The 20,820-nt window shown below is 39.6% G+C and overlaps 1 protein-coding gene and 1 long non-coding RNA gene across 2 annotated transcripts in view; one reads left to right on the top strand and one right to left on the bottom strand.

Moving 5' to 3' along the window:
* The window catches only part of LOC308622963, a 229,559-nt gene extending 215,748 nt beyond the window's left edge, over positions 1–13,811 (top strand). Inside the window, exon 4 of the long non-coding RNA XR_014016713.1 lies at positions 13,671–13,811. This is a non-coding gene — a long non-coding RNA (uncharacterized lncRNA). The remainder of the gene's footprint in view (positions 1–13,670) is intronic.
* The window catches only part of EPDR1 (ependymin related 1), a 42,348-nt gene that overhangs the window by 20,371 nt on the left and 1,157 nt on the right, over positions 1–20,820 (bottom strand). The gene's annotated exons all lie outside the window — the stretch shown is intronic.

The following is a 20,820-nucleotide window of genomic DNA, read 5'->3' as shown; positions in this document are numbered from 1 at the left end:
TCATTTATTTCTGATCTGATTTTTATGATTTCTTTCCTTCTGCTAACTTTGGGGGTTTTTTGTTCTTCTTTCTCTAATTGCTTTAGGTGTAAGGTTAGGTTGTTTATTTGAGATAGTTCTTGTTTCTTGAGGTAGGATTGTATTGCTCTAAACTTCCCTCTTAGAACTGCTTTTGCTGCATCCCGTAGATTTTGGGTTGTCGTGTTTTCATTGTCATTTTTTTCTAGGTATTTTTTGATTTCCTCTTTGATTTCTTCAGTGATCTCTTGGTTATTAAGTAGTGTATTGTTTAGCCTCCATGTGTTTGTATTTTTTACATATTTTTTCCTGTAATTGATATCTAGTCTCATAGCGTTGTGGTTGGAAAAGATACTTGATACGATTTTAGTTTTCTTAAATTTACCAAGGCTTGATTTGTGACCCAAGATATGATCTATCCTGGAGAATGTTCCATGAGCACTTGAGAAAAATGTGTATTCTGTTGTTTTTGGATAGAATGTCCTATAAATATCAGTTAAGTCCATCTTGTTTAATGTATCATTTAAGGCTTGTGTTTATTTATTTTCATTTTGGCTGATCTGTCCATTGGTGAAAGTGGGGTGTTAAATTCCCCTACTATGATTGTGTTACTGTCGATTTCGCCTTTTATGGCTGTTAGCTTTGCCTTATGTATTGAGGTGCTCCTATGTTGGGTGCATAAATATTTACAAATGTTATATCTTCTTCTTGGATTGATCCCTTGATCATTATGTAGTGTCCTTCTTTGTCTCTTGTAATAGTATTTACTTTAAAGTTTATTTTGTCTGATATGAGAATTGCTACTCCAGCTTTCTTTTGATTTCCATTTGCATTGAATATCTTTTCCATCCCCTCAATTTCAGTCTGTATGTGTCCCTAGATCTGAAGTGGGTCTCTTATAGACAGTATATATACAGGTCTTGTTTTTGTATCCATTCAGCCAGACTATGTCTTTTGGTTGGAGCATTTAATCCATTTACGTTTAAGTTAATTATCGATATGTATGTTCCTATTACCATTTTCTTATTTGTTTTGGGTTTGTTATTGTAAGTCTTCTTCTCTTGTGTTTTCCGCCTAGAGAAGTTCCTTTAGCATTTGTTGTAAAACTGTTTTGGTGTGCTGAATTCTTTTAACTTTTGCTTGTCTGTAAAGGTTTTAACTTCTCCATCGAATTTGTATGAGATCCTTGCTGGGTAGAGTAATCTTGGTTGTAGGTTTTTCCCTTTCATCACTTTAAATATGTCTTGTCACTCCCTTCTGGCTTGCAGGGCTTCTGCTGAAAGATCAGCTGTTAACCTTACGGGGATTCCCTTGTATGTTATTTGTTGTTTTTCCCTTGCTGCTTTTAATATTTTTTCTTTGTATTTAATTTTTGATAGTTTGATTAATATGTGTCTTGGCATGTTTTTCCTTGGATTTATCCTGTATGGGACTCTCTGTGCTTCCTGGATTGATTATTTCCTTTCCCATAGTAAGGAAGATTTCAACTATAATCTCTTCAAATATGTGCTCAGTCCCTTTCTTTTTCTCTTCTTCTTCTGGGATCCCTATAATTCGAATCTTGGTGAGTTTAATGTTGTCCCAGGGTCTCTAAGACTGTCCTTAATTCTTTTCATTCATTTTTTTTTTATTCTTCTCTGCAGTAGTTATTTCCACTATTTTTTCTTCCAGGTCACTTATCCGTTCTTCTGCCTCAGTTATTCTTCTATTGGTTCCTTCTAAATAATTTTTAATTTCATTTATTGTGTTGTTCCTCACTGTTTGTTTGCTTTTTAGTTCTTCTAGGTCCTTGTTAAATGTTTCTTGTATGTTCTCCGTTCTACTTCCAAGATTTTGGATCATCTTTACTATCATTACTCTGAATTCTTTTTCAGGTAGACTGCCTATTTCCTCTTCATTTGTTTGGTCTGGTGGGTTTTTACCTTGCTCCTTCGTCTGCTGCTTATTTCTCTGTTTTCTCATTTTGCTTAACTTACTGTGTTTGAGTTCTCCTTTTCACAGGCTGCAGGTTCATAGTTCCCTTTTTTTTTGTTTTTGTTGTCTGCCCCCAGTGGCTACTGTTGATGCAGTGGGTTGTGTAGGCTTCCTGGTGGAGGGTACTAGTGCCTGTGTTCTGGTGGACAAGGCTGGATCTTGTCTTTCTGGTGGGCAGGACCACATCTGGTGGTGTGTTTTAGGGTGTCTGTGACCTTATTATGATTTTAGGCAGCCTCTCTGCTAATGGGTGGTGTCACGTTCTTGCCTTGCTAGTTGTTTGGCATAGGGTGTCTAACAGTGTAGCTTGCTGGTCATTGAGTGGAGCTGGGTCTTAGCATTGAGATGGAGATCTCTGGGAGAGCTTTCACCATTTGATATTACGTGGAGCCACGAGGTCTCGGGTGGGCCAGTGTCCTGAACTCGGCTCTTGCACCTCAGAGGCACAGGCCTGACACCCAGCCAGAGCACCAAGACCCTGTGAGCCACACGGCCCAAGTCTACAGTTGTTCCCAAAGTCCACTGCCTCAATTTGGGGATGATTCGTTGTCTATTCAGGCATTCCACAGATGCAGGGTACATCAAGTTGATTGTGGAGATTTAATCTGCTGCTCCTGAGGCTTTTGGGAAGTGTGAGGTCTTCTGCCAGCGTTCAGTAGGTGTTCTGCAGGAGTTGTTCCACATGTAGATGTGTTTCTGATGAGGAAGGTGATCTCCACGTCTTACTCCTCCGCCATCTTGAAGGTCTCCTTCAGTGTCTTTTTCATTCCCGCTCCTTTCAGCTTCCTTCAATAGTGTAGTTTTAATTTGCCTTCACTCATTATAGTCAGTTGAACATCTTTCCATATGTTTAATTACCATATATTTTCTAAATTTTCTATAGCTAGTGAGTTAGCCTTTTGTGTCTAATATAAGTTGCAGATATTTTTTCTCTGCCATTTGTCTGTTGACATTATTTACATTTTTTCTACAATGCAAAAGATTGTACGGTTTTGAAGTCAAATTCCTTTTATTGCTCTTGGATTGTGTCATATTTAGAAAACCTTTCCCTACTTTCAGGTTATAAAAAAATTCACCCATGATTTCTATTACCTCTGTATGGTTTTATTTTGTTAACATTTAGATCCTTATCTCATTTGGAATTTATTCTTGTGTATGGTGTAAAGTATGGGTACCATTTTATCTTTCCCAATTGTTCTAACATCATCAATTTCTATCTTTTTCCCAGTTATCTGAGATGCCACCCTTATCATACACCAACTGCAGATCTATGTCAGTCTGCTTCAGGACTCTACTTTATTCCATTGGGTTGTCTATCTATTCATGTACCTGTGTCACACTGCTTTAATTACAGAGACCTAATAGTGCGTTGTTTCATAATCTCGTAGAATTTGCTAGACCTCCTATTGTGTCCTCCTTTTCCAGGATTTTCCTAGATATTTGGGTTTTTTAATTTTTCCATATGAAATTTAGAATTAACTTATTTAGCTCCAACAAAACCACCCTTTTGGCATTCGGAGGGGGAAGAATGGATATCTGTATGATGTTGTCATCCTATTCCCCTGCAAAAAAAAAAAAAAAAAGTCTTTACATTTTTTTCAAATCTCATTTTGTGTTTTTATATCTTTGAAGAGTGTTTGAAATTTTTCCTGTACAGATTTTGAAGATTTCCTTTGAGTTTATTCCTAAGTGGTTTGTCTTTTGTTGTTTGTGATGTTGCTGTTTTAAATGAGATCTTCCATTGTTATTTCTAGCAGATTATTGTTTGTATATATTAAAGCTATTGACTTTTCAGGCTAATTTTATATACAGATACCTTACTGAATTCTCTTAGTTTGAATCAGTTTCAATTAGTTTTAATTTTTAGGCCTTTTATGTTTTCCAGGTATACTGCACCCATATCACTGGTAGAGATAGTTTTTATCTCTTCTTTTCTAATTCTCGTGTCTTTAAATATTTTATCTCTATGATTATATTGGCCAGTAAATCCAACACAATATTAAATAAAATGGAGAAAATGGACATCTTTGCCTTCTTCCTGAGTTTAGTGGGAAAGGGGCTATGGTTTCAATATTAAGCAGATTAAGAACGCTACAAATTTCATCAGATTAAGGAAGCATCAATCCGTTCTTCTGAATGCTTTGTATCAAGAATGTTTATTGAATTTTATCATCTGCCTTTCACAGATGTTTACAGATTCCCTAAAATTGAATCATCCTTACATTCCTGGAATAAACCTCATTTGATCATAATGTATTCTTTTTTTTTAATGTGCTATTGGGTTCAGTCTGCTATTTGGGAATTTTTAATCAATGACTGCATCAATTTTCATAAATGACATTGCTTTACAATAATTTAACAGATGCATAGTTCTCTTGTACACAGATACCATAATTTGATTCAGTAGTTCCCTACTCATGACCACTTAGATTATTTCCACAGTTCGTTAGTATTAACAATGCTAAATAGAAATTGGAGATAAGCCCTTTTGCCTTTCTGTTTCTATATCCCTATTTAAAAGTTATAGCCTGGGATTGTTGGATCAAGGGAAATTCCCATTTTATATTTTATGAGGTACTACTGTTTCCCAAAAAGGAACAGTGGAAGTTTTAACTGGATGTAGAGCTTCATTATTTTCTTCCCATTAGAAAAGGTACCAGAAGTTTACCCTACTATGAGAAAACAGGAGATATCCTTCCTGTCTAATTTTCCTACCTCAGGATATGGTTTACAAACAGCATGAAAAGCACTGTAAAGTAGCTTTGGTCAAGGAATTAAGGCTCCCTGTCTACCACTGGTGAGCTGTATGATCATAATTTTAATCTCCATGTTTCCCATATATAAAGAGAAAGTAAAATTTTGATCTCACAGCATTATTATGAAGATGATTTGAGATAATGGATGTGAAATTGTTTTGTAAATGAAAGGATATATAGAGTTTTGTAGGAAAGTCTGATTACAGTTGTGTTTACTATAATCAGTTAATGTTTAACAAGTAAACTGCTTATTTAACTTGTACACATTAAGATGTGGTCTGCTATGTAACAAAGAAGGGTTAATTCATTCAGATGAGATGGAGAGATGAAGGAGAGCACATTCCTGAGGGCATAATAGACCCCTCTGTGGACGACCTAGCAGGCATTCTCACCCATTCTCCCTGACCTGCTTCTCACGATAGAGGCTAAGAAAGTATACTCATATACTCGTTTTCTTAGCCTTCCTAGAAGCTAGGAGTATTACTGGTTCTGGCCTTGGAGACCTAAAGGGAAGGCTATGGGGAGAGGAAATCCTCTGGAAACTTCTTTTCTCACAAAGAAAGAAGAGGAGAGTCTCTGGTCCACTCCACTTCCTTCATTTTCTGTCTCTGAATATAGTTGGGTGAGAACTTAATGCTTGGAGTGGAGGCAGCCATCTTGAAGCCATGAGGCAACAAGTCAGCATGCCCTCTTGCAACTACAGGCCACCATTCTTAGAATGGCAGAGTGGATGCATGGAGAAGAACCAACCAGGGGCCCTGGTGAAACTGTTGAGTCAAACCTACAGACACGTATCACCAGAATTCTGAGGTAAACAAAAAAATCCTTATAATTTAAGCCTCTGACAGTGAAATTTTCTGCAGCCGAAAGCACCTTACATGAAATAAGTAAAAACCAATATTTTGTAGGTATTACCTATTGGATTCCTTATAACAAGTCTGTGAAAGCCTTCCCTTCCAGAATGAGCAGGGCCCAAGGATTTGGTTAATCCTAGAACGCAAAATACCAGATCCTGGCCTGGGCATAAATGAACCCGAATAGCTACTGCCTTCACAGCCAAGAAGCAACTGTTTTTCTGTCCTGAATTGGGGTAGTCAGGAAAAACGTCTAAGGCAGAAGTTACAGACTGGCAAATTCAGCTGGCTGACATGTTATTAGCTTTTTTCTTTTTTTAAAAAACAGATGAGAAAATATAAGGCTCAGAGCATAATTTAGTAGTAAATAATGGTGCCAGAATCAAACCCAAGATGTGATCTCCAACCAGACTCATTCTAATTCACTGATACCACATTCTTTGCCTCCTTTCACAGGGGAAAGGAGTGATTCTTCCCATCCATGTAGAAGTACTTGGCCATCCAAGATATACTAAATTACAGAGAAGGGAGTGGACAAATATTATATTGTGATTACAAAAGTACTTTGGCTTTTATGGAAGAAACTGGACAAATTTTGGATTTGTTTAATATGCAATATAATAGATTAGTAATGCATGCCAGCTTTCTGACTCTCCACAGGAAGAATTGAGCTGCGGCCACTTGACATTCTGGTGTATACCAAGATTGAGTTACACCCTACAGTAATCATGAGACTTAAAAGAAAAACACTATTTCAAAATTGTTGTGTTAGACACCAACTCATCATGCAGGCTGATGCCAACCACATATAACAAAAGGAAAATTAAATTACTTGAGAATGCAGCCCTAGGAAAAGTAAAGTCAAAGAATAATTACGTGTGCAATTTAAAAGGCTGTAAGGTGATGGGCCTCAACTGCTTGGATTCTAGTTCAAAAGAAGAAAAGGGTGCTCAAGAAATTGAAGAGTTTTATGTTTCAAAAATGTATCTGAATGAATATTGGCAAAGTGTAGGCATATAGTCTTTCATCTGATGGAAGATAATAAAAAAACCTTCTCATGAGGCAATAGTTCAACCTGGCTTTTTTTTTTCACCACCACTAAAAGAAACAGCCTCTTTAGTACTGAGATACCCATGTTGCCATGGTACACAGTGACTTCTAGAACTTTGTATCAGGGGTATTAAGGAGGTTGGGAGCGTATAAGGATAGTCAGGTTCATACAGTCAGCACTATGCTTTTCAGCAGAAAAATATCAGTTCTCACCATGTTGAACTATAAACACACAAAGACCTTTCCAGCTAACAGTTAAGAGAACAAAAATATAAATCTTATTTTTCACTTTCACTGGGATTTGGGATGGTACTGAATTTAAGAAAAAAAGGAATAATGTGTGGCTACAAGAATAGCTTTCCAATGAAAAACATGATTATCAAAATAGAAAATGCAGGGCTTCCCTGGTGGCGCAGTGGTTGAGAATCTGCCTGCTAATGCAGGGGACACGGGTTCGAGCCCTGGTCTGGGAGGATCCCACATGCTGCGGAGCAACTAGGCCCGTGAGCCACAACTACTGAGCCTGCGTGTCTGGAGCCTGTGCTCCGCAACAAGAGAGGTCACGATAGTGAGAGGCCCGCGCACCGCGATGAAGAGCGGCCCCCGCTTGCCACAACCAGAGAAAGCCCTCACACAGAAACAAAGACCCAACACAGCAAAAATAAATAAATTAATTAATAAACTCCTACCCCCAACATCTTCAAAAAAAAAAAAAAAAAGAAAGAAAATGCAGTGAAGGCAGCGTGGAGCAGACTGGATATGGGGGAAAAAACCCAGAAACCAAAAAACAGAAGCAGTGAATGAAAAGGTACTATTTCAGAACTCAAGTAAAAACACAGAAAAAGTGATGAAAAGGCTAATGAAAAGATAAGAAATGTGGGGGGCAGGTGTAAGAGAACCAGTACATGTTAAGTAGAGAGATATTCTACAAGGAACAGAGAAGACAGAGAGTATCAAGCCTCCAGAAATTTCCCTAGAGCTGGGCATTAACCAGGAGATGTTAATAAAGTTCAAAGATTAAGATATTCACACTACTATATATAAAATAGATAACCGAAAAGACATATAGCACAGGGAACTATATAGAATATTTTATAAAAACCTATAATGGAAAATAATCTGAAAAAGAATATATGTTTATGTATGTGTGTATTTTATATATATATATATATATATATATATATATATATATATATATATATATATATATATATATAACTGAGTATATATAACTGAGCCACTTTGCTGTATACCCGAAATCATTGTAAATCAACTATACTTCCATTAAAAAAATTTTTTTTAATTTAAAATGTTCAAGGATAATGAAAACAACGTACAGAGACTTGGGCAGAAAAAAAAATTGTTAAAACTAAACCAAAATTACTTTGGTATCAGACTTCTCTTACAGAGGTCTAAATGCCATAAAAAATTTGAGCAAAAATACTATTATTACCTAATGAATTGTATACACCCCCAAATTATCATTATGTAAAAAAAAAGTGAAATTTCTCTGACATTCAAAATTTCTGAAATTACACCACCACAGCAGTACCCTGTCTGAAGAAAATTAATTGAGTATATTCTCTAGCCGACCAAAACATGAATCAAAATCAAGGAGTCAGGTGAATGTGAATATAAATATAAAAGAAATTTCAGTGAATAATAAAAGGAGTAAAATAATTTATGTTTCTCTTTTAACAGAGGCCTTGTAGCAAAGCTACTTAGCAGTTTGTACAAACACACACTATAAAAATTCCTCTGTGTTTTAACAAGTGAAGAAGTTGACCTTTTAAAGGCTTGACTCAGCGTGGTGAAATAAGGAAAGACGAGAAACCATCCAAACACTTTAAATTCTTTTCCACATACCGACTGGTACCTAAATAAATACTCATCCTTTACAAAAGAAACTGTTCTGACACCTGAAAAGTGAATCCCAAGGAGGACTGAGTCCTCAGGAGGGTGGCTCCTCTGGGGTCCCAGGGGTGAGCCAGACAATACCTGGTGCTGGGCTACAAGAAGAATCACTGTCCAAAATAGAGTCTGCAACAAAGGGCTCATATGAGAGAGAGGACTCCCACATCCAGAGGAAACACATAAGCCACACCAGAACACAGCACGTGACGTGGCATCTCAATGGATATTAAATATGAGGTGGATTCTCTCCCCAGTGTCCTTTGCTCCCAGGAGTGTAGGCTGGTAGAATTTCCACTGGTCCGCTGCCTGTTCCTCCTGAAGTGAGAGCTTCTGTTCCCCAGGCTTTCTCTACTTTACTGCCTCTGCCTCCCCAGTTACACCAGGGCCCCTCTGCCAAGAGTTGCCCTGGGGATTCTGAAGCAGATGCTGTCTCTGCTTGACTTCAGCCAGCTCAGATAGCTCCATGGTGGCCCAAGCATCTTCCTCAGAAGAACATCTGCCATTCCCAGCCTGGAATCCTGGGTCATCGGCTTCTTGGTGAGACACTCTGAGCAGTAGGCCTTACAGTTCCAGAGGATATAAGAGGTATCTCAGTAAGGGACTTGGGGGCAATGTTTTAGTAGCTTTGGAGTCGATGCAGATGGTTCTGCGCACCACAGTCTTCCCTGAAAGTATTTTCAAGCAACCTCAGAGCCCTTGCATTCACCATGGCTGCTTCTGGATGCCACACCAACTAGTCTGGTGGTTCATGACATCAGATATAGTCCTCATAAGTTATACCTCACCTGTAGCTGACAAGGCTACATCAGACCTAGGAACTGATATGCCCCTTGGCCCTGTGCCACCATCTTTCCATCTGCCAGCATCTTCCTTGGCAACTTCTGAGATGCTCCAGAGCAGCAGATCCTCTGGGTTCTATGATCTGAATGTTTTTACCTCCCCCCAAATTCATGTTGAAAACCTAAAGCCCAAGATGAGTATTAGGAGTGAGACTTTTGGGAGGTGATTAGGTCATGAGGGTGGAGCCTACATGAATGGGATTAGTGCCCTTATAAAAGAGTCCCCAGAGAGCTAGCTGGCCCCTTCCACCATGTGAAGATACAATGAGAAGTTTGAAACCCAGAAGACGGTCCTCACTCACTGGCAGAGCTCACACTCTGGACCTTTCCCAGTAGACCTAACTTTAAGCCACAATAAGAGCAGCCTTCTGTGAAGGGGCAGGGGTCATCCAAGCCACTGCAGCCTTTTTGTCCAGGAGCAGCTGCTTCTTCTGTTTGGGGGCCATCTATCCCAAGAGTTTCTCCTTTCTTTGGAAGGTCTGAGGGCAACATAGTCACCCTGCTAGGGTCTGATTCTTCAGATGGCCTCTCGGTTCAAGATGCACTGCTTCTGAAGAAAACCACTGGTGCTGGGGAAACTTCCAATGCCCATACTGGGGGAAATTCTCCAAACCTGAGACTGAGGAGCAGGAGAAACACTGAAGGCAGTGTTTGATGAGAGAAGAGCTGAGAGTAGCTCATGGATGAAAGGAACCTGGGTGATCCATTGGTCATGGCATGACCTCCTACCTGTAGTGGAGTATATGCTCCACTATAACCCTGCTTTAAAACTTTTCAAAATTTGGGTAGGCACTGTAATTTAATTCTCAAAAATTATCCTTAACAAAGAAGAAATAAGATGTAAAATATAAGGGAATAATAAACCATAAAACCGTCACACGTATCCATTAGCTTATTGTTAAAGTGTAATTCTGAGGAAAAAGATAGAAAATACAAATATAGAATATTGGGAAGAAAAGGGGATATTGATAGATAAGGTGAAGTTTTTTAAGAGTTAAGAGAATATTATGAATGGACTTGAGGACAAGGGGTGTGGGAAGGGTGAGCTGTTACGAAGTGAGAGAGTGGCATGGACATATATACACTACCAAATGTAAAACAGTTAGCTAGTGGGAAGCAGCCGCATGGTACAGGGAGATCAGCTCGGTGCTCTGTGTCCACCTAGAGGGGTGGGATAGGGAGGGTGGGAGGGAGACACAAGAGGGAGGGGATATGGGGATATATGTATATGTATAGCTGATTCACTTTGTTATACAGCAGAAACTAACACACCATTGTAAAGCAATTATACTCCAATAAAGACATTTTAAAAAAGAAATAAATATTATGTACAAATGTGTTATGATGATAAATAGAATCTTGATGAAATAAAAGATTTTCTAGGAAAATATAAACAACCAAAACTAAGACTTAAGCAGAAAGGTAAGCAGGTCAATAACCAGAAAAAAAATTCTTACAATAGTCTAGTGACATTTTAGATGTTTGATCTTAAAAAGAGATCAAAGAGTTACTTCTTCAAAAGGAGTTGGGTCCACATGGTTTCATGACTCAGTTTTTTCCAACCTCAAGACTATAGAGCATGGAGAAATACAGAAAGCTTGCCAATTATTTTACAAAGCTATGAAAACCCTGACATTTAAAGTATAGAAAACACAAAAATATAAACTATAGATCAAGCTAAATTATGGCTATAGATTAAAAACAAATATTAAATATTAACAAATCAAGCCGACTATTGAAAGAATAATGCATAATAATAAATTGGAATTTATTTCAGGAATGCAAAGATGGTTTAATGTCAGGCAATCTATTAGTACAAGTCACTAGGTTGGGGAAGTCTAAGATTCATTCTGATTAGAATAAATTCTTTATAATATAGGTCAGAAAAATATTTACTGAACATGATAGTGTATCTTTGTTAAACCAGCAGCCAGTAAGAGACTTAAGTGTGACAAATTAGAGGCATTCACTTTAGAGTGAGACTCATGACAAGGGGGTGTGACATCACTGCAGGTATGTCATTTTGCCCTTCAGTTTCTTGTTTATCATATTTGAAATCACTAAAAATAATTAGGCTCCTTATAGGTGTGAGTGTGGGAAACATGAACATTCATATTCTGCCAGTTGAAATATCAGCTGGAACAACCTTCCTGAAGAGCAAAGTTGTCAAAAATTTATAAATGTGCAATCCCTTTTCAATCATTTTCTTATCGAAGAATCTATCCAAAATATTTTTAAAGTGGTACACATATAATTGCACACAAATACAAGGTCATACATGTAGTTGTTTATACTAGTGAAAAATAGAGGGGAAAGAAACATAACTGGGGACTTCCCTGGTGGCACAGTGGTTAAGATTCCACGCCCCCAATGCAGGGGGCCCGGGTTCGATCCCTGGTGAGGGAATTAGATCCCATATGCATGCCACAACTAAGAGTCTTCATGCCACATCTAAGGAGCTGGTGAGCCACAACTAAGGAGCCCGTCTGCCACAACTAAGGAGCCTGCCTGCCACAACTAAGACCCAGTGCAACCAAATAAATAAAGAGAAAAAGAAACAACTCTCCCCTATAAGGGACTGTTCACAGAAACTCTGTTCCATCCATTAGCCAGAATACCATGCAGTCATTAAAAATGATTCTGTTAAAATTTACCTAGTGGCATGAGAAATATGTACAATGTTTTGTTAAATTAAAAAATCACAAAGCATGTTTCCACTTTAATTTTAGAATTGTATATACAGAAATAGAAATTAAAAATCCAGAAGCACATATATAAGGGTTGTTAATCCTGGACAACAGGACTCTCTTTACTCTATTTTGCTCTTCTCTGTTATCTAGATTTTCCACCATGAACATGTATGATGCTAGAAATCCAAAAGTCATAAAAATGGTATTTATTCATTCAACACACATTTACTGAGACTTACTATGTGCCAAGCACTTCTAGGTGCTGGGCTTTTGGTAGTAAACCAGACAGATCAAGTTCTCCTCTCCAGGGAAGACAGACACAAGACAATGTCACTCAGTGATAGTGTCCTAAGGGAAACAGAACGAGATGTGATGGAGAGTGGCTGGTGGGGAGGGCTTTGTTGGAAAGTCACAGAAGGCCCCTCTGAGAAGGTGATGGGCTAAGACCTGAATGAGGAGAAGCCAGGAGCTCAAAGGTGATACAAGCAGACTAGTCAGTATGGATGAGCTTGCACAATATTATTAAATGAAAAACAGCCTATTATAAAACAGTATGGACTACAGTATGTACATTTTGCATCTAAAAATCTCTTAGGATATTTAGAAGATGTTACCAGTAGTCATTATCACTTTGGCAGTTATGGATAATTTTTACTTTTTTCTCTTTGCATATCTGTATTTTAGATATCCGTTTACAATGACTATGTATCATTGTTACTCATTCCCTCATTCAAAAAAATTTAGTCAGGCCTGTTCTATGGTGCTGGAAATACAGCAACAACCAGAGACAAATCCTGGAACTTATGGAGCTTTACTTTGGATATGAGGGAACAGACGTTAAAAATTTTAATTAAATTAAATAGTATGTTAATAAAATATTAATAAAAATATTAAATAGTAGGTAAATATCTTGAACATAAAAGGCAGTGAGGTGGGATGTATGAAAATGTGGAGAGAAGGGACAGTCTAATTTGGGGGTGGGCCATACAGCTTTTTAGGGAAAAGGCTTTCTAGGTAGAGGAATCAACAACACAAGTGCCAAAGGAGTGAGAATGCTGAGGCCATGGGCTGGAGTGAGTGAGCTGGCAATGAGGTGAGGATGGATGGACGATGGAGTGAAGAGGTCAAAGACAAGGTGTGGAAGGGGTCGGGGGGCAAGATCCCACAGGGTGGTCAAGTCCTTGCAAAAACATTTACTCTGAGACACAGAAAGGCACAGGAGGGTTTTTGAGCAGACATGAGACATGATACAACAATTTTTAGCAGAATCACTCGGGCTGCTATGTTCAGAACAGACTAAAGGGAGCAAGGGCAGAAGTAGGGACCCGCTAGGAGGCTATTGCAAGAATGATGAAGGTTTGGACCAGGATGACAGCAAAGGTGTGGTCAGATTCTGGTCTGCAAGTCTGGGTCTATATCACAATTAGAGTCAATAGAGTTTGCTTCTGGTTTACTTGTGGCCAGTGGGAGAAAAAGAAATCAAGGGTTGATCCTGAGCAACTGGAGTTGTTATTAGCTGAGGTAAAGAAAACTGCAAGGGGAATAACTTCTGTTTGTTTATTTGTTTGTTTGCAGGGGAGGCATTAATTTTGGACATGCTGAGTTTGAGATAGCTATTAGAGATCCAAAAGAAGAACTCAACCAAGCAGCTGGATATATGAACGCAGAGTTCAGGAGAGAGCTCTAGGCTGGACATGCACATGTGCGAGTCCTTCAGGTAAGGATGGCATTTGACTCCATGATCTAGATGACATCACCAAAACAGGGGTAGAGACAGAAAAGCAAAGGGATGGGAAGCCTGCACCCTGGAACATTCCACCATTAATGATCCAAGAGAAGAGGAGAAAGAGCAATGGAGGCTGAGAAGGTAAGGAAATGAGGTGGAAGGAGAGGAACTAGAAAAGCATAGTGTCCTGAAAGCTACATGAAGAAAATACTTCAAGATGGAGGAAATGACCAACAGTAAAATGAGACCAGATAAAAGATCACTTGATTAGTAATGTGGAGTGTACTGCCCTTGACCAGAACTGCTTCAGTAGAGCTGTGATGATCAATGTTTGATTGGAGGGGGTCCAAGAGAGCATGGGAGGACAGCAATTGGAGTTAGCATGAGATTTGCTTTAAATAGAAGGGGAGAATGGGGTTTCAGTTAGTAAGATCAAGAGAAGATTTTTTTTTCTTGAAAGCTGGGTAAAATAAAATAAATTATAAAGGGGAAAAATAGAAGATTTTTACTGGAATTGGGGATATATAAGCCTATCACATTTATTCCAGGAAAAACAAACCACTAATTGGTGGAACATTTTCAGATCTTTGGGCACTTTGCCCCTGACCACCATCTTTGAGGTCAGAATCAGGAAGAAACAATTCAAGGTTAATGGAGAGAAATAAAGATGTTTTCAGAGCAGTATGGTGACCACCTCTGGCTTCTTTTTATAAGTTAGTGTCCTATCCCACCAGTCCCTCTACTCTCCTGGGCTTATCTTCCTTGGAACTTCTTTTTCCTCACTGCCCACTTTTTCCACATCCCAACATCAACCCTCTGAAATCCAGGGTCAGTAGACCCACAGAATTAAGACTCTTAAAGCAAACTTTATGTGCTTCCAGTAAAATCTCTTTCTTGAAGAAAAACTCAGTATTGCAAATCAGCATGGTTTATTTTTCGAGGATCAGAATGCCACAAGCAGTCAAACTTCCTGAGCCAATAAAAGAAAATACTGGCTCCAGTTATCGGAGACCAAGAGGAGGGAGTAAGGGCAAAGGAGTAATTTTTCTGAAATTCTGAAAGTCAGGATTTCGTCAAATGAGAGCCCAATCCATGCAAAGCAGGGCTCGGGATCAAATAAATTTGTTGAACATTTCACACTAATTCATGTCCCTGAGGATTTATGATGATGTTGCCCCAAGAAATCCAAAAGAAAAACATATAAAAAAATGTAACCTGACCTTCCCTTCCCCTTATTAAACAATTTAGTCTAAAGCCTTTAGACAGGGCCAAGCAAGGTAGGTGTCTGCATGGCCTGGCCTGGGGTGCAGAGCCCAAGAGGAAGGCATCCATGTAGGGAGGGGGGTACCATAGCAATGCCTGACTGGTTACCTACTGCAGTTGAATAAAGGCATCCAGTTTTCTCACGCCCTAAAAAGGGAGGTACGAACAATGAACAGGAGTAAACTAGAATGATCCATGTGGTGGTGGATCAGAATTAGAGATATCAGTATAAATATCTCTATGTATTAGAATTGGAAGCTTAGAAATAAATGTAGATATAAATGTTTGTATGTATGTGTTAGTGACTCTGTGTGTGTATGTGCATATGTATGTATTCAAACCTACATCATCTTGCTTTGTCCAGTGAAGGGGCCTGGAAGCAGTGCCACTCAAGAGCCATGAGCACAACTAGACCAGGGACCTAGGCTTCCAAATATTATTCTCCAGTAAAAGTAACCAGAGCTTCTTGAGAAATGGCTTATTCCAAGACTCTGGCAGGGAAAGTACAGATGATCTTGGAATATCTTGCCAGAAAGCAAGGAAGTGCTCAAAGAATAAGGGAGACCTGTCAAAAGAACATAGAAGCCAACTTGAAGAGGTTCCCACTGGCCAAATCTGGGACAATTTGAACATCAAATAAACAATGAGAGCAAATGCAATTCAGTGAGCATCCTAGCGTCCATGCTGATATAAACAAATGAATACCTTGAAACTTCAGTGAAGAATGGGATAGGTACATGGTCCTAAAATCTCTGGCTATAAAATACTTATGAATTACAAAGTATAAAAGTGTCACTTCATACTGAAGAAACCATGCAGACATCAGTAATCAAGTCATCAAAGTAAACATCCAGATGTGACAGTCCTACCATTCCTACCGTCAGTGAATAACTTGAATCTAATTATGAGGAAGCATCAGACAAACCCAAAGCAAGGAACATTCTACCCAATAACTGGCCTGCATTGACGTGCAAGAAAGAATGAGGAGCTGTTCCAAACAGAAGGAGACTAAAAAGACACAACATTTAAATGCCATGCTTGAATATAAACTGGGTCCTTCTGCTATAAGAACATAAAAAGCACAAGTGGAAAAATTTGAATGAGACCTGAATTTCAGATGGTAGAAATTAGTGCATGTTAATTTCCTGATTTGTATGGTTGTGTTGCAGTTAGGCAGGTCAATGGCCCTGTTTGTAAGAAATACACACTGAAGTATTGGGGCTCCTGGGGATATCAAGTTGGCAACTCACTCTCAAATGATTCCGGGGAAAAAATGGCTATGGACTATAATTGCAACTTTTCTGTAAGTGTGAGATAGTTTCCAAATAAAATTGTATATTTGGAGGAAAAAAAACCTAACCCTGATTCTCAAACACATATGATTGTCGAAGTTGCCTGGTGTGATGACACTCCTTGGAATTAATCCTCCACAGCAGATCCTTGGAGGGGCACTTCTGTAAGCAGTCCTATTCAACCCCTTAGTATACAGGGAGGCTCCATGGAGAGGACAGCCTTCTGAGTTTGGAGCCAAAGCATTTAAAGGCAGCCTTGCTCTTCTCTACCCATGAACACAAGCTTAGGTGAAAAGAAGGAAGAAAAGGAACTCTGATTTGTCTACACAAAGGGACAAGTTGAGAAAACATTTAGAATGTATGTCAAGTTCATTGCATCTTGGTAGAAACAGGAATCAGCCTAATATAATAAAAGTACAGGTAGTGCTCTCATGGTATCATTTAATCTTATCTGTACCTAGCTTTTAAGGAAGAATTCCTAAACATTATTTAGTATAAACATTATAGATATCATTAAAATCAAATTAAAAGATGAAAAACATTGACGTTCTGAGAAGCAAAGGACCTTGTGGAGGTGAAGCCAGAATTAGAAGCCATGTTTGGCATCCCACGACTGTCTAAATGGATGTCCATGCTCTCTCCACTACACTAGGTGGTTTTCTCTAAGAATAGAGAAATTATATTCTGTTCTCCAAGAAACAGAATGGTCTGGAAACATTGAGACAGAGATGAACTAATCAGAATTTGAATAAGAATCTACTTGTCACTCTATTTAAGACATATTTTTTAAATCTTTTACCAAAAAAAAAAAAAATCCCCAAACATGTAGGATTGGTAGTTGAGCAGTCTTCTAGGATATATTCCTAATTTACCAATGCATGTCCTCTTAATGCTTCTCTGCTCACTCTGCTTCATTAATTCCAATTCCCAATCCACCATCTTGTAAATGGGAGCAGCAAGTTACTGGTAACCTAAAAAAATTCATTCAGTATCTACATTGCTTCTCCCATAAAGTTCACTATGTTACTGAAATACAAAGTAATCTTGCTTTTCCTTCAGTCTTCCAAATGTAATACTTGTGAGTTTATAGGAAAGACAGTTGGAAGCAGAAAATGAAATAGTATCAATTACTAATATTTCCCATTCTCTGCTAAGGCTTGTCTTATCTGAAGCTTGTAAGGTTATTTAATCTTTTCCATCATCTCAGGGAGAAGAAAGCCTGGAAAATTCTAGTCATTCCACAGTAACTATCAGTGGGACTTTCCATAACTGACTGGATGCAAAATAAAAATCTTAAGAAGTTGATCCAATTCTAAAACTACTTCTCAACTTATAAATAAATATGAAGAGACAACCCATCCATATTTTCTTCAAATAACATCTGGTTTCTTGGCCAGACTGCTAATACCTGAAAAAGTTTCTGAGTTTGTTCCAACAAGTCTACATTTAAAGAGCTTAAAAACGCATTTATGTACTAAACATTCTTTTCTACGTCTGACTTAGGGCCAGAGATGGGACTGTGAGACAGAACCTTGCCAAGCAATTGGAAAGATGGGGAATAAAATGGCCTTCTAAAAGCTAAACTGTGAAATCAACACTTGATGGATCAGGGCAAAGAAATGAGAAATCACCCCATGGACAGAGGGAACTATATTCAGTATCCTGTAATAAACCATAATGGGAAAGAATATGAAAAAGAACATGGATATATGTATGTATAATGGAATCACTTTGCTGTACACAAGAAACTAACACAACATTGTAAATCAACTATACCTGAGTTAAAGAAAGAAAGAAACAAATCACCACATGGGGACAAAAAAGCTTCTAGTCCAGCAAGATTTGGCTGTGACCCCATTAAAGATATAATACACATATCTGAAGACTATATTAATTGATCATGGAGTCATAGAAGAAGGATTGCTAAGACAACCTGAGCAGTACCCTCCAAGGCCCGGTGCAGAGTGGACGGAGTCTGGACCAGCAGCATTGGGGTAGCATAGAATCAGCGACAAGGCACCACTCTGGTAACAATGATGCCCCACTTTATCTTAGCCTGATTACGCTGGGCTGGCCTGTCTTATGCATGATGGAAAGCTCAACATTGAGCACACGGCCTAGCCTAGAGCAGGCAATCATTAGACTCCATGAATTTGCTCCAACTCTTTGCTCACAACTTCCTGATTAGAATTTGGCTCTCCACGTAGGTCTGCCTACAGGGAGAGAATGACCTAGTCAGACTTGAGAATTCTGGCCCCCATGCCAGCTGCAGCACTCACTGAAATATACAGTGTAACGTCTGAGCGTGTTTGCTCCTAGTCTCTGCCCCAAAGGAAGGGCCCTTGAGCGTCCTACCAGATCAACTGTCTGAGCCCACAGGGCTGGCAGGGAGCCTCTGGCCCACGGTACCTTCACCAGGATGGCGATGATGGCGGTGGCCATGGGGATAGCTGGGGCCGCGTGCTGAGCACCTTTCGTACTATGTGTCAGACCACTGCACTATGTGCTATTCATACGTGAACTCATTTCATCCCCACAACAAAGCAATACATTAGGCATTAGTAGTATTCCCATCTAGTAACTTACCCAAAGACCCACACTAGGAATCTGAATTCAGAGGCAGATTTATCTGACTCTAAAGCCTAATCCCTTACATTGTGAAAATACTACCTTGGGGCGGGGTTGGGGGGCAGCCATGAGCCCTATCCTTGTCCTGGCCAAACTCCTCTGTGTCAGCGGTGTGCTTTGGGCCATCTCAGTCCACCTTCGACATGACTACTCATCAGTACACCACTACCGTACAAGGCCTCACAACAACGAACACAAAGAGTAGCGCTTGACCCTTTATCAGGATTGCAGAAAGCCAAATCCCATCTCAGCGAACAGCATCCCCATCTATTCATGCCATCAGTACTGTAAGCTTCCGAAGCCAAAAATGACTGTTCCCTCCCCCTCACCACCCTGCAGCATAGCGTCTAATCATTTGCACCTCCTTCAGTAAGCCTCTTCAATATCCTCAATACTTCCCTAATGCGTCCACTTCTCACCATCACCATTGCCACTCCCCGTCTTTCACCTGGCTCTCTCTACAGACATCTCCTAGGTCACGTTTCGGCTTCTTCTCTTGTTTTTCTTTATTCTCAACCACACAACCAGTTTTCTTTATAAAATCCAATCACGGCATTCCACTGCTTAAATATCCTTCCCTGGGTCCCCAACCTCCCGCCATACTCCAGGCTTCAGTCTAATAGTGATTGGCCTGCAGTTCTTGGAATATTCTCTGCCCTGCCTGTGGCAGGATGTCCTGGAATACACCCGCCTCCCCCTGGACCAGTCTGCCCTCCATGCCTCGTTCCCTCTAATGGTCAGCTCGTCCGGGGGTTTGGGGACTCACTCCTGTCCCACCTCCTCCAGGAAGCCTGGGTTAGGTGTCTGTCTGAGGTGCTCTCGTGCCCAGCTCACCCTTCACCCCACTGTATGGGAATTCTTAATGACGTGACTCCACCCCCAGACCACGACCTCCCTGAAGCCCAGGACTCACTCTGACTATACAAAATGCCTGACACGAAAAAATGCACGTTGAAAGAATGAATGAACAGACAAGAGCCTGTTACATCATAGATGTCAGAATCCACTCAGTTTCCTCAAGTCCCAGCCCTTGATCTTAAGAAAGCTGTCTAATCTCCCTCAACCCCAGATTCTCTGTCCGTAAACTGGAGATCAAAAACCTGCATTGTCAAGTTGTTGTGAGATTTAAACTAAATCATATGGTATGTGGAACGTCTTCAGCACCATGCCTGGTACATACATAACAAGTACCCAAATGTTGGTTGTTGCTATTATTATTACAAAGACCTTCGACACTTGACAGAAAACATTCCTGTTCTTGAAAGAGAACAGATACTCCCAGTCCACCACGATGACTCGGCTGCCCCAGGCCTCCTCAGCATTCATGGTTTACAGTCATCATGCACTATTTTGCATTCTCGAATATACTCCTTTGAAGGGTTCCGGCACTTCCATACTGTCTTCAAGATGCCTAATACTTGGACAAATGCTTTTAGGTAAAATGATATCAAATTTGCCCCACATCTTACTGCCCACTGGAGCCTTAAACTATGGACGTTCACGTAGCACCTCCTAATGATGCAAATGCCATACGAAGAGGCCAGCATAACCCTGGGAAGAACACACACAGAGAAACAGGAACGGGGGGCAATTGACAGGTGGTGATCCCAAAATAGAAATCAGGTCTTAAAGAGGTCAGAACCAAGCTGAGGTCTCAGAAAGAGAGTGTCCTTTGTCACATGAGATTCAGAAAGGTGAATGATCAGACCAGTGGTTAAAAAACATTGTAGCATAACCCCTCTGTGGAATATTGTGCAGCCATTAAAAATAGGTAGGGCCAACTAATAAAATGGTAAGTAAGAACACATAAGAGATC

This window comes from Mesoplodon bidens (assembly GCF_964165515.1).
Source record: "Mesoplodon bidens genome assembly, chromosome: 9".
Classification (NCBI taxonomy): domain Eukaryota; kingdom Metazoa; phylum Chordata; class Mammalia; order Artiodactyla; family Ziphiidae; genus Mesoplodon; species Mesoplodon bidens.
This window is presented reverse-complemented; position numbering and strand designations above follow the sequence as displayed.